The sequence below is a fragment of the Meles meles genome, chromosome 5 (assembly GCF_922984935.1).
Source record: "Meles meles chromosome 5, mMelMel3.1 paternal haplotype, whole genome shotgun sequence".
NCBI lineage: Eukaryota > Metazoa > Chordata > Mammalia > Carnivora > Mustelidae > Meles > Meles meles.
In genome coordinates, this window is record NC_060070.1 from 110,076,716 (window position 1) to 110,091,314 (window position 14,599).

The window sequence follows — 14,599 nt, forward strand, 5'->3', positions numbered from 1 at the left end:
TTCTGCAAAGATACTGAAAGAGGATTTAAACATCTAAAGGAACTTTAGATCAAATATCCTCTAGTGACCTTTTTAATCCTGAGATTATAAAACCTAAGCTTTAACATTTCTCCAGAGTGAAAGTAGAGTTTATATTTTGGGCTGAAGAGATCTTTCTAATACTCATAAATAGCAACAGGAGAAGAAATCTTTTAAAATCATTTACAGAACTACTGACACAGGTAATAAATGTTAAAAAAAAAAAAAGTGGTTTATCCCAGGACTACCAGCATAGTGTCTTTGTTCTCCCTGTAATTTACCATCTTTATGTGAAGATTTAGATGTTTTTGACATAGATCTAATTCAACCACATTGTAGTTTCCAAAAGAATAGGATTAAATTTGAGATTTCTACCATTATGTGTCAAACACTTCCTTCACTACACATGTGTTTATTTGCCCTGCACTACTTAGAGTCAATCATATCATTCTCTCTAAATTTATTAAGAAGCTACAGATCCACATTGAGATGCCATCTTACACCAGTTAGAATAGCAAAGATTAATAAGGCAGGAAACAACAAATGTTGGAGAAGATGTGGAGAAAGGGGAACCCTCTTACACTGGTGGTGGGAATGCAAGCTGCTGCAGCCACTTTGGAAAATAGTGTGGAGATTCCTCAAAAAATTAAAAATAGAACTACTGTATGACCCAGCAATTGTGCTACTAGGTATATACCCCAACGATATACATGTAGTGATAAGAAGGGCCATATATACCCCAATGTTCATAGTAGCAATGTCCACAAAAGCCAAACTGTGGAAGGAGCTGAGATTCCCTTCAACAGATGAATGGATAAAGGAGGGATGGTCCATATATACAATGGAATATTACTCAGCCATCAGAAAGGATGAATACCCAACTTTTGCATCAATGGGGATGGGACTGGAGGAGATTATGCTGAGTGAGATAAGTCAAACAAAGAAAGTCAATTATCATATGGTTTCATTTACTTGTGGAAGATAAGGAATGCCATGGAGGACATTAGGAGAAGGAAAGGAAAAGTAAAGGGGGGGGGAGATTGGATGGGGAGAGGAACCATGAAAGACTATAGACTCTGAGAAACAAACTGAGGGTTTTAGAGGAGAGGGTGGTTGGGGGATGGGTTTGCCTGGTGGTGGGTATTAAGGAGGGCAGGTATTGCCTGGAGCACTGGGTGTTACATGTAAACAATGAATGTTGGAACACTACATCAAAAACTAATGATGTATTGTATGGTGACTAACATAACACAATAAAAATAAAAATAAAAATAAAAATAAAGAAGGGGGCGCCTGGGTGGCTCAGTGGGTTAAAGCCTCCGTCTTCAGCTCAGGTCATGATCCTAGGGTCCTGGGATCGAGCCCCACATCAGGCTCTCTGCTTGGCGGGGAGCCTGCTTCCTCCTCTCTCTCTCTCTCTCTCTGCCTGCTTCTCTGCCTACTTGTGATCTCTGTCAAATAAATAAATAAAATCTTAAAAAAAAATAAAGAAGATATAGATCCAGTTCTACTGAAGTTTTCTGATTTTAAATTTTCATTTGGAGGAGGACCAAAGAACATTTATAGCTCTGCTAGCAAAATGACTTCATTTTGTTACTGTTTTTAGAAACTTATCCAAAAAAAATGAAAACACTGAAGATCTGCTTATTTGTGATTTTTAATTTACAAACTTTTATAAGAAAATGTTTACTTAATAATAGTCATTTTATAATGTCTTCAGAGAGATTATCAATTTCAGTGATTTGGGAACCTACTATTGCATAATTGGTAGAAAGGTTACTACAACATACTTATGACTTTAAGTGAATCATTCTGATTTCAGTATAAAGTGTGTTACTTAAACCACCTAAATCATAATTTCTTGGGGGAAAAAAGGGCTGTTGATAGACCCAGTCTTAGCCCTTCAGAATCATTTCTGAGAATGGAGTCTGATAATTTGCACTTAAAGATACAGGGACAGCTGGGTGGCTCAGTCAGTTATACATCTATCTTCAGCTCAGGTCCTGATCTCAGGATCCTGGGATCTAGCTCACAGAAGCCCAAGTGCCTTCCCTTTCTGCCCCTCCCTCTGCTCTTGCTCTTTCTCTCACAAATAAATAAATAAAATCCTTTAAAAAAAATAAAGATACATTCAAGTCTCATGACAGGCTCAATAAGTAAAGTAAAATAAAATAGTAAAAAAAAAAAATAAACGCCTTACAAAGTGAGAAAATCAGTTTAAATTATTTTGAATGTCTATGAACTTATGTATAAAACCAAAACCTTTTCCTTGTTTCATGTATCTATATCTATATCTATATCTATCTATATCTATATCTATATATATAGATAGATATCCCTCCATCAGAAGATTAGATTCACATCTGTTTTATTTGGTCAACAAACTACTTTAAAAATTCTATCATTTTTACGAGGAAAAGCAGGCTGGAACATATGAAACACCTAGTATTTGAGAATATAATTTTCACAAATTGAAAAGTGGTTGAGATTTAGATAAAATGTTCCTAAAGGTCTATTCGCAGTGAGAGAAAAACAACAACTTTGTTCTTAATATTTTAATCTGAGGACTTTACTGAACAAAGAACATGATAATGTAAGCTCTCACCAGGCATAAATCTTTGCTTGTTTGTTTTTGTTGCTCTTTGTCAAATCCCCAAGGCCTAGGAAAAAAATTCCTGAATCATAGTAGATCCTCAATAATTAATTGAGGATAATTAATTAATTAATAATTAATTGCTGATTTAATGAATAAGTAAGCTATTTTTTTCTATTGAGTATTTTCTTACATGGGGACAGAATCACATGTCTTATTAATCTTGCCTTAACTTTTCTTCTGTAGGACAGGAAAGAATTCTTACTGGCAAAGACTATGTTGTGATATTCATCTTCACTGTAACCAACTGAGTTAGGAGAGATTCCTGGTCTTATTACCTGCCCAAATAATTATGAGTCCATATCTATTTCCACAAACATACCCACTCACACACACACACACACACACACACACACACACCCCGCAGAGTTCTGATATAAGTTTAAGGGGAATTCTGATAGTAGGGGAAAACACTGTTCTTAGCGGGGCTGGGGATGTAATAGATTGAGTCATATCTACATCAACTTCAGCTCCTTAAATGAGGCTAATACTGCTGGTTCTAACCTGGCTGTCTGATCTTTTTTCAAAAGACTACCTTATGGTTTCTCATTCACTCCTTCTCTTTAGAATTAGCCACACATGCACTTTTCTGTAAACTACTCCCACAGTAACTCAGGTAGATTTGTATATATTTCTCAGGCAGTACCTCATCTTATCTTACAGTTTCAATGCAATATATGGTAAATCTCTTCTTTCATGTTTTCTAACAACAAATATTTAATATTGTCTTATTTAGTTAGCCTGGTACAAATTTCTAGTTTTAGAAACATGTAGAACTTCTACTTCTTCAGTTGAGGCTCCTCTTCAGCTTCATGAATCACTCTGTGTTTTCTAGAATTAAGGACTTTTTGTTTAATCTATTGTTTCTAGGCTACAAAGATGGATGGAGAATTATTCTCTTGTCCCCAAGATTAGGGTAGGCAAAATGACACAATTCGAACATGTGCAATAGTCTAGTTGGTGCTTTAAATATGTCAGCTTCTAAGTTGCAGCATCTCTAGTTCTTATAAGCATCATAAACTGCCAGAATAAAAAGAAAAAAAAATGAGAAGGGCAAAATGAGATAAGTGGGGAAAAAGGATGCTGGCAGTAGCCATTGACGAATCATTTGTAAAGGTGATGTTAAGAAGTAGAGGACTAATTTCTAAAACTACACTAAGACTTGTTTTCAAGTATCTTCTATTATCATAAAATACCATCCTGCTGCACAGCAAAGAGAATTTGATTTTTACTCCCTGAAAATAATCACTTGACATGCAATATAAGTCTCAGCACTTTAAAAATTGTTTTACCACTTGTCTCCAGGATGGTTATTTTACAATCCAATATAAATGCAATAATCTGGATAAGAATGTGTGGGTCTCTCACAGTTTTAGAAACAAGGGCTCATAAGGATATTATTTCACCAATATTAATGCAGTAACTCTTTTAGTATTGAAGGTAACAAATCTTTAGTAGTAGAAAATATTAGGCCTCTCATTTTTGTTTACCGAGCAGCATTTCATGAGATTTCCTGCCTGTACCATTATCCATGGAGGAAACATTAGTTTCATAATGGAAAAGCTATACAGCAAACCTGCAATCACCAGATTGTCTACATAAGTAATACCAATGTGGATTTCCATTCAATAATTCACACTCCTTCAGCTCCATTGGATCGCAGTAGGAACAGGTATTGTATATATGCCTTACCCAAATAAACTCCTAAATTACAAATAGTCCTCTCCAACCATGATTTATAACATGCCCTCTTCCTCACTCTTCATGTCAAGAGATGTTGCTGCTACCTTTGTCATGATAAATGTGAAAACACAGCAATGACTCACACATGAACTCCAGGTTTTATAAAATATCTGAGTTCCAAAATAACAGCCAGGTCATGTTGAAAGCTGAAAAAATAATTTGATATTAAACCAGATACAGAGTCAAAGGTATGGCTGACTTCTCTATGTATTTAAATAAAAACAAATACTTCCACCCAACTGTGTGTACCTGATGGGCATCCATCTCCCCCTATGGCAATGCCTTAAAATGTATACTTTTGATATATTGCCAAATCCAAACAAGATATTAAGGTGGCTGCACACATCTTCAAAAAGTTCGTTACTCAGGCAACCTTCACCCAAATATTTGTGCCTAGTAGGAATGTAGGAGTAGGAGGCTGAAATTTAGACAGTTTGGATGTCTGGAGATGAGAAATGCATGCATGCACATAGTTGGGAGGATATCCTGTAAACTTTATTTATGAAACCAGTGTCTAGCTCACTGGCATTATTTGTCAATATGATGTATTTTTAAATAAAAATATTACATTAAATTATTAAATTACATATTTGACTCCTGAGTTTTTCATACCTTCTTACATTTAGTGCCCAAGCTCTGAATGTCAAAGATGAGTTGCCAGCTATTAGTTATGGGCACAGTTAAATCAAGATACATGTCTTATATTTTGCTACTAATTTTAATAACATTGTCTCTATTAGAAAAGCATTTTGAACTCCAATTAACTATTTTTAAGAATTTTATTTTGGGAGAAATTGAAAGGAGAGATTGATGTTTACACATATACAGACAGACAGAAACACACATACACAAAAACACACAAGCACACACACACACAGACACATTCTTCCAGGTCTTTCCCTGAGAAATCAAGGGTAGCTTCGCTTCATTTCATTCATTTATTTCATTCATTTCATAGAGATCTCCACAATCATCTGAAGAATGCATGGTGTTTGGTTAAACACATGGAAGTCTCTTATGACCATCCCTAAGGTGCATTATATTTTGGGGAAGAAAGTAAGTTAATACCTGGTGCCACATAGAAAATACAATAACAAAGGTGCGCATCATTCCACTGGGAAGAAAATAGTGACAATGTCTGGGGACCCCTAAGGGAGGTTGAATCAATCAAGGCAGTTGACAGTGTCTCCAATGTGCCTCTCCAGTCAGCTGGTAAACCTCACAGCTCCCGTTTCAGACAAAATGACTGAGTCTAGTCCTTGTTTATGGAATGACTACCTGAAAGCTTTCATTTCAACCTGTTCTGTTTATCCCCAGAACCAGTAGTGTGGCACATTTCCTCTTTATAGAATGTTGGAGGGATGATGATGGGAATAAAAGTGAGGAATACAACTAAAGGTGTTGACAAGTATTTCACATGGAATATACAGGATCTAAGGCCACTCCTGCTGTTTCCAATAATTAAAGGAAACAGTGATCAATTATTATCAAATTTATCTATTTGGAGATAGAAGATCCAATAGCCAGTTACATTTAAGGATCTAACATTGGTTTGGGAAAGTTGCGCTAGGGTGTTTTCCTTAATGGGTAAGATTCCAGGGATGACTGTAAAAGACAAAGATCATTAATCCCCCCTCACTTCTGTATCTCCACAAGGTGTTCTCTTTCCAGGTACCAGCACTGTTGTTGTTCTACTCCCGCCAAATCTATATGTCTCACTCCAGTAGCCATAGTTTTACCTATTTTCAATCAACACTTGCTGGAAACCAGCTCTTTCATCTGAAAACATGAGTGTAAAAAGAAAAGTGGAATTGTTGCAAAATGTACAGATATCTATTTGTCCCTTATGTTGTGGGCCAGTGTGGGGGGAACTCGGCAATCACTGCATATAAGTAAGTGTTCATTTTCCTTATGATCTATTATCCTTTCAACCCATCCAGAGAATGCAGGTTGCTGAAACAAAACTGTTTGCCATCATTAGCTGCCTTACTAAGGTGTGTGCACTGGAGGAGGGTAAGGGAGATAGAATTATAAATTATTTGAATGGATTTTTGAGGAGGATATTTCCATACTAAATTATACCAAATGCTTGTGGATATTAGGGTATGTGGAAAGTCTTTCAAAACATTAATTACCAGCCATCACTGAGTGGCTTTTGTGGAAAAAAAAAAAAAAGGTGCATCATTACCACATGGGAAATTTTCCAGAAAGCTGAAAACATAACACCATTTAGTTCCAAGAGCCATAATCGTATGGCCAAAATCAGCTGATCATAACGTGAAAAAGCACCAACTTTGTTGTGGTCCCAACAAATAGTTTGGACAGTGGTCAAAGTTCTAGTATAGTCAGTATGTCAGGAGTGAGCAGGGGCCATAATCTGCACCACCCTTTTATGCAACAAATGGACCAACTTTTGTCAGGAGTCACAAATCTGGCACACAGTTCTGGCCTCTGCATCAGAACATGGGTTTACTTTGTGCCCAGCCTAGAATAGTCATCCAGTGCCATATCTGGCACCATTATGAATACAGGCAGTAGTACTGAAAATCTGGATTTTGAAATATCTTAATCAGAGCTTCACTTTGTTTGGTCTCTTCAGATGAAGGGCCCCTACTGTGTACCTCTTATGTGAATGATCCCTAGAGTTTGATTAGTAGCCGTGATTTGTTTCTAACATAAACACTCCTCAGGAGTGGTGTCTTTAATCTACCAGTTTGTGGTTTTGCAAGAGGAGACAAAACAAGAACCCACTCTCTTGAGCAATAGCTCAAGAGTCAGTGAAAAGATAACAAGTTTAATCAAGGGGAGTGTTGGCCAGATAAATGACAACAGCCTTGGGTTCTTCTCACTAAACAGAGAGACCATGTCATTTTCAGTTCTGCATAGCTGATGCTGTGGAACAGCTGCTGCCACAGCCCAGTGGGTGCCATCAGGTTTCACCTTAGCCAAATTATCGGTGAACCTGGCCAGGTATTTAGGGGAAGATCTGTATACTGAGGACCCCATTGAGTCAGTAGCTTTGCTTCAGTCAATGGAGTAGAAAATGGAGTTTTCCCTAATGAGATAGTTGCCCCTTTTTCATATGAACTAAAGAGCCGCTGGGGCTAAGACAGCTGTGTTCTTTAACATAACTTTTCCATTTGATTAGCTAGGTTTCTGGGCCCTATCTTGTTGTTAATCATTGAGTCTGAGTTGATCTACACCTTAATAGGAATATTTGATTTGGGAGTCATAAGACCTTCATAGTTCATGTTCTCTGTTTATACAAGAGTTTAATAATAAGTAAATAGCTGCTTTTGAAAATAAATGGCATAATGTAGTGAGGCAGATTGTACTTGCCATAGATGGCCATGACAATAACTTTCATGCTACATGTCCTTGATGCAATGTGACTTTGAGATTCTTTCCATTGGGGGGTGAAATCTATGTTCTCTCTCTTTCAAATTGGGCATGATTTTATCTCAAATGTATGATGGAAGGAACAAAACATGAGCTCTAGGTCATACAATGTAACTCAACTTCTGCCTTTCTTGTTGGATTCTTTGGCTCTTACAGCCTTTCACAGGCAATGTTAACAATTTAGCTGCCCTGAGGCCACCGAACTGTGAAGAATCCTGAACTATTCCATAGGGATTACATGGACAAGCTCTGGGACCACATGGATGGAAAAAGAGAAACAGAGACAGAAAGAGCCCAGTAGCCCTCAGCTATTCCATCGTTCCACTGTTCACCTCTAGTCACATCTGAATGCAACCACTTGAGAGACTCTAGGCCAGAATCACCAGTATTTCCTGGAATTCCTGTCCCATAGAAACTATGGGAAAACATGATTGTTGTTGTTTTAAGTCAAAGTTTAAAATCAAATTTTGAAGTGATCTTTTTTTTTTCCCCAGAGAAATGTATAACTGGAACATCCAGTTTGCAGGCTATGATGCCAGCACCATAAGGTGGTCAAAATTTTTGCTGTTTCTTTATCCCCCTATAAAATTTTTCTCTTAGGGCCAATAGAAACACAACTTGTGCCAAGATCTGGCAAATTCCCAGAGGGAATGAAATAGGTGGCCATCATTAAATCATTTTAAAAGACTTTTCCTCTGGAATTTCAGTGCATCTGGTCCTTGTTGCTTCAACTGGTCTCTGATATATTTAAAAACACATTTATTTATTCATTTATTTATCTGAAGTTTATTCTTTTATTTTCTCATTTCTTGGCCTGCTAAGACATAATCCGTTCTGTTCTCATTCTGTTTAAAGGCAAATTTCCCTTTCATTCATTATACCTACTTCCAGCTAAGTTATACTATTGCATCTGTCACTATTTCGAATACACACACATACATATACACAAACGTTTTGCTCAGTTTGTTATAATACCTATGTCTTAATCCATATTCTGATCTATACTACTCAGTATATAGAATCTAGGATTTTCTGACTCCAAAATAAAGTTATAGATATGTTATTCCTCATCTTGAAAGATGGATTTTTTTTTCTAAATTTCACCATTTCATAGTATTATAGAAGTAGGTAGTAAAGGCAGTCATGCCCAGAGCAAAACAGATGCCTTCTGAAAAACCTGCCCACTTCTCAATGGCCCAGATTGGTCACACAACAATATACTAACCAACCACTACAGTATATCTGGGATGTAGTAATTGATGCAACCCAGTTAAGGCTCACTCTTGTATTTGGGGGCAGGATGATCATTAAGAATTTTGAGCTTCTGGTTAGGAGGGGAGAGAAAATATACTAGTTGGTATTCTGAATACCAAACAATATAGAATGACTTCTTTAATTTCTGCTAAAAAATATCAGACAGCTATCATAGGGTCCATTGCATGTATTACCGAGCTAACTGCTGTTGAAATGGAATGGTGTACAATTTAAAGAAATACCATAAATACAAGAATCTGTTTAGTAAGATTCCAACAATAAATTTGTTGCCATGCCACAGGATCTAGACATTCCAGAACACTCACCATTGCATTGTTTACCTATGGCTTCCTAGGTTCCTATTCATTCCAAAATTACGGTTCTGAGAAGAGGTGTATTGTCCTCATTAGGGTTTAAGCCAGGCCCCATATCCAACTTCTCCTGGATTTATTTGAAATATTCAGATGCTGCCTGTAAAAGAAGAACAACAAAAACAACAATGAAAAACAAATGTCCATGTTATGTCCCTTCCTTTTCTGTGCAAAACTAGTCATACACTTTCACTTTCCAACATAGATAAATTATAGTTCAGGGTTTCTCAAATATATCCATTGCATTAGAGGTCAAATTCAATTGTGTTCTAGACCTTCATGACCATGGCTAAATTTTATCTATCGCTTTGGTAATAAATTACCACAAATTTAGTGATTTTACTTTTTTATTTTTATTTTTTTTTAATTTAGAGGTTTTAAACAACTAAAATTTATTATCTTCCAGTTCTATACATCAAAAGTATGGCATGGGTCTCATTGAGCTGAAATCAAGTTGTTAGCAGGGCTGCACTTCTTTCTGGAGGTTCTAGGGAGAATTCTTAAAAGCGAGGAACTGGCTTTCTTATGCGGTGTCACATTTTTGTCTGGCTGACTACACCTGGAGTTTCTCCCATTTTAATTATATTGAGCCCATTTAACAATACAGGATAATCTCCCTATATTACACCTCCGAAGTCCCTCTTGTCATATAGGATAACATATTCACATGATCTGTGGACATTGGGGTTTTGGGGGAGGAAACGTTTTGAATGGAATACCTAGTGTATTTCTGATGCAGGTGTCTCCCAGCACAGTGGCAGATTCTGGGACGAAGGTGTGGGTATCAGGTCTGAGCTAGCACTCCTTCTTGTAGGGTGTAAGGCGTTGACCCATGTGCATGCTGCTGCACTGTTGCCCACAGAACCGTGATGCCCAGGACCTCGTGCATGGGGTGCATTGCCTTGTATTATTTGTGCGTTGCCATGCAATTGTAGGTGAGTATCGGATCATCTGGAGGTCATGGCCCCACTTCTGTTTGCAGGTCAGTAGCCTGACCAAGACTAGCCCCTCACCTTCTTCCTTGTACTGGTCCTGGACGCTGATGACGTAGCAGGGCCTGTGCACCCGCGAAAAATCTCATTTACCAGGTGAGCGCTACCCCAGATGTGTAGTAAGCCAGGTTGACGTAGACCGAGGGCAGGGAAAAAGAGAGGGAGCCGGCTGCTGGCTGACCCAGACGGGCTTCGAGTTGCCCTCTGGGGATTGAGGACTTTCTGGACAGGGACCCTTGTCACTAACTTTGCTCTGGGCTTTGAGTTGCCGATTGGCCTGGCCCTCAACGGCCACCCCCTTGGTATTGACAGCTACCAGAGTAGCTTTGAAGGTGGCAGTACCAGCGTTGGGGTGAGCCAGGGACTTCCCCATATCACTGAGGCCCTCATATTGCTGACGGCCAGGTGTGCTGCGGGGAGGGTGAAAACACATTGAAGTCCACCCTGCAGATGTTGGGCGGGGTGGGCAACAGCAGGAGAAACTTGAAGGGTTCTGGTAGTGAGGATCGGCGAGAAACGCCGAAGTCCTTCTTGTTCTCATCCGAGTCCACGGTTCCAGGGTATGGCGGTTAGGGACCCGCCCGTGGAGCACCAGCCCGCCCCTACTATCGGAGATGCGAGGGCAGAAGGGGTTGGTATGGTGGATATAGCCTTGCAACGCTCAAGCTCTCAGGACCACTCCAGGTACAAGGCCTGCTGGTGCAAGGAGATAGATGAACTGCGCATGCGGGCTGAGTGCGCGAGCCTCAGCCAGTCCCCCTTCGCCGTAGTGCGTAGGTACGCTGCAACGCAGCGCATGCTCCACGTGCTCGAAGGAAGCCAAGAGGGATTCCCTCTCCGCTTGGCACGGAGGGCGCGTTTCTATCAGCAGCAAGGGAGTGGTCACCGTGGGTAGGTCCCTGGTCTGGCGTCCATGTTCAGCAGTGGATTCAGCGATAGCCGCCAGCTGTCTCAGCCTGATCGGCCCCCGAGGGCGAAAGAGTGCAAGGGCAGAAGTTGGTGGCGACCTAAAGCAGCGCCAGAGTTTTCTCCTCCAAACCATTAATGTCTAACCCAGGGTCTCCATGCCGGCTACAGGCTGCTCTCCAGGCTGGGCGTGGCCACCATTTCAGCAGGCCAGGGAAGTTGCCAGGCTGGTCCTTCCACATTGGAAGCTGGAACAGAGTAGGAGCTACTGGGCGCTTTCTCCATGGATGGGACACCCGGGCGGGATATGCTGTGTTCTTTGCTGGGTGCTCTGCTGGGTTTGAGGGCTACCTGAGGATCTGCCTTCCTGACACCAAGCACAGGGGAGGCTGGCCTGTGTACCTCCCGTGGATGGTTCTGAGGGGCTCCTGGGCTTACCTCCTAGGGGACCTAGCTGCTTTCTCAGTCCTGTGAGGGGTCTTGGCTGTAGTGGGTCGTTCAAGGCATCCCGGGACTCTCCTGACTTCTCTTCCTGGAGATTCCCAGGGAGCCCATGCTTTCCTTGCTCTCAGCCTGCTAAGGTCCTGCTAGGTCCTTGGGGAGGGAGGGTCACTACGTGTTCTGCAAGAATCCCATATTCTGCTTCCAGGAGGAGCAGAGGTGGGGTGCAACCGGGGAACAGCACCTTGCTTGGTGGGGCCATGGGGTGCCATACCAGCCAGGCATGCATGGAGGTCAGCATGCAGTTGGTGTAGGTTGAGGTAGGTGCAGCTGGCCCATGACTTCCTTCTAGAAGAATTTGGCTAGCAGCGGCCATTGGCGCAGGGATAGGGGCTTGATGCTCAGCCAGTCCAGGAGGCTGTGGGCGAGCTTCACATAGTACTCACAGGGCACGAGCTGTGAGGCACACTGGCATGGAGGAGCAGGACACCGAGATTGGGTGAGATAAGTCTGCAAAGCCTGCCTTCCCTAGACCCCTCACCGATGGCCACCTCATCATACTAGTCCAACTTTCATTGTAGGAGACTATTGAGGCTACAGAGGCTGTTAAGGCTCAGGTCGGTCACCAGGATGGATCCTACCTGGTCCAAGTGCCTCTTCAACTTCTAGAAACTCATTGGGATTAGAGCTGCCATTGAGCAGCACTGTGAAGCCATTGAAGGTGAAGAACATGGCATCACCAAGGCCTTAGGGGAGGATGAAGCAGCACGGCCTTCTGAGCCTGAGAAAGCCCCCTGAGACTGGTGGCTCCAGCAACCCTGCCACTTGTCCTAAGATTACTCCCAGGCCCTGAGAGACCGGCAGCTGCATGCTTCCTGCCCCGGGGGTGGAGTATCAGTCTGGTGTGGACTTAGATGTTTAGCCACCACTTTTTGTAGCAGTGGTGGCAAGGAGTGGGGGTGGGGATCGCTTTGCTTTTCTCATAGAAGAGGTTTTATTGCAGATTTTCTCCTCACTTCCACCGCACTTCACTACCTCAGAGCCCTTCTCTCCCCACCTATTGTCATGAGTTTCTGGATTACTCGATAGTTGCTTTTTAGGGTCACCACTGGGGCCACTTGAGGAATCAAGCTGGGCTCCAGGGATAAGGAACTGTTCATGCTGTTATGGAAAGTTGTGGATCTGGCCAACAACAAATACACAAAGTAACTAGTAGAGAGTACTAGTTAGAGTGAATCAGTTGGAACTGATGTAAAATGGTAAAGAAACTAAGATCCATCCCCAAAACCTATCCTCCCAGCAGCAGGTGGACCCAGTTTAACCAGTCAGTGAGCGATGAACAGAACATTGGTCTGTGTCTGTATTGGTAGGCAACCTCAAGTCAGGAAAAATCCTACATCCTAAGGCTTCCAGGAAGAATGTATTATTGCCTGGCTACAACTACTTTTTTTTGTTTTTCCTGTCTTTGAAGAAAATTCAAGAAGTGTTGCTCTGGTTCATCTGATACAGATAAACTGGATATTGCAGCAATGACACAGTGTTTAAATTTTGAGAATAGCTCAGTATCCCAGTATGGAACCTCTCTCAAGTGAGATGTGGGGAATATAATTTTAGGAATGATTTCAGAGCCCTATAATCACAGGTTTTCAGATCCAGAGATAGTAAGTTCCAAATCTGAAAGTGGTACTTGCAGCAAGATGGAACTTATTGATGATAACACTGTAGTCAAGACTCAAGGTTTACCACGACAGGCCAGAACAAGATGTTGTAGGATTCTTCAAATGACCTGATATTGCTGTGGGAAGTACAGCACTTTGTCTGAATGCCCAAGGTGGGAGGAATGGAGAAGCCCCAGTTGGGTTTGTAAGTGAGGAGCACAAAGACCTAGCACTGCAGCGGCTCAAACATCACATGGAGACCCAGTACACTGAAGTTTACAAAGCAATTTTCTTAAACTTGCTGGTTGTTTATCCAAAGAAGTAACCGAGTTCCTCTCCAAGGAAAAACAAGTCCTCATCTGCATGTGAGTGCTCGTAACTGATGAAGTGGTGGCCTTTCATCACTGGGGGGAAGGAAGCCATCTTCTTTGTTACTTCCCTGGACAGTAGTCCAACAGGAAATGCTTTTTGTTTTCTTTGCTTGTGAGGAATATACACAGAACACATTGAGGAAGCATAAGGACTTGTTGGGTGAAAGATATATTGAACTCTTCAAGAGCGTAGCAGCTGAAGTTCAGCAGGTAATGAATCAAGTCTCAGTCTCTCTCATTTCTTTTCAGCTCAGGTCTTTTTTTTTTTTTTTTTTTTCTCATTTCTTTTCTAACCATTATTTTGCCTTAGCAGTTTGTACTCCTATAAATGTTAAAGACCATATACATCTTTGAGATCTCCGGGACTTTCTTGGGGGAGTTTTCTGCAGGTACTCAACTCCCAGGGTTCATATGGTGTAGAATCATCCTACCCATAAGGAGATGCCTTAATCCAGATGAAGTCTCCAGACAAAGCATATATAGCTGCACAGAAGTGCCCTAAAAACAAAACAAAAACCAAACCAAAACAAAAACCTGAAGACTGACATGTCGAAGTCTTTTAATATTCAGATGAGGAAGTGAATTTTGTATTCATGGGATGGGGAAATTTTTTTTTTTACAGTTTATTATATAATAAAACTAATGATAAAAGATACAGGTAAACATCCAGGTGAAAAGATACATAGAGTGAGGTCCCAAACACAAAAACTACTGTCCCTGTGGAGTTGGGTGTGCCAACCTTCTGGCATGTGAATGTGCTCAACAACCCATAAATTCTCTGAACCTCATTCTT

At 40.8% G+C, this 14,599-nt stretch overlaps 1 pseudogene; it reads left to right on the forward strand.

The window, feature by feature from the left end:
- Positions 1 to 11,343: 11,343 nt before the first annotated feature.
- Positions 11,344 to 14,351, forward strand: LOC123942189 (annotated as a pseudogene).
- Positions 14,352 to 14,599: the final 248 nt, after the last annotated feature.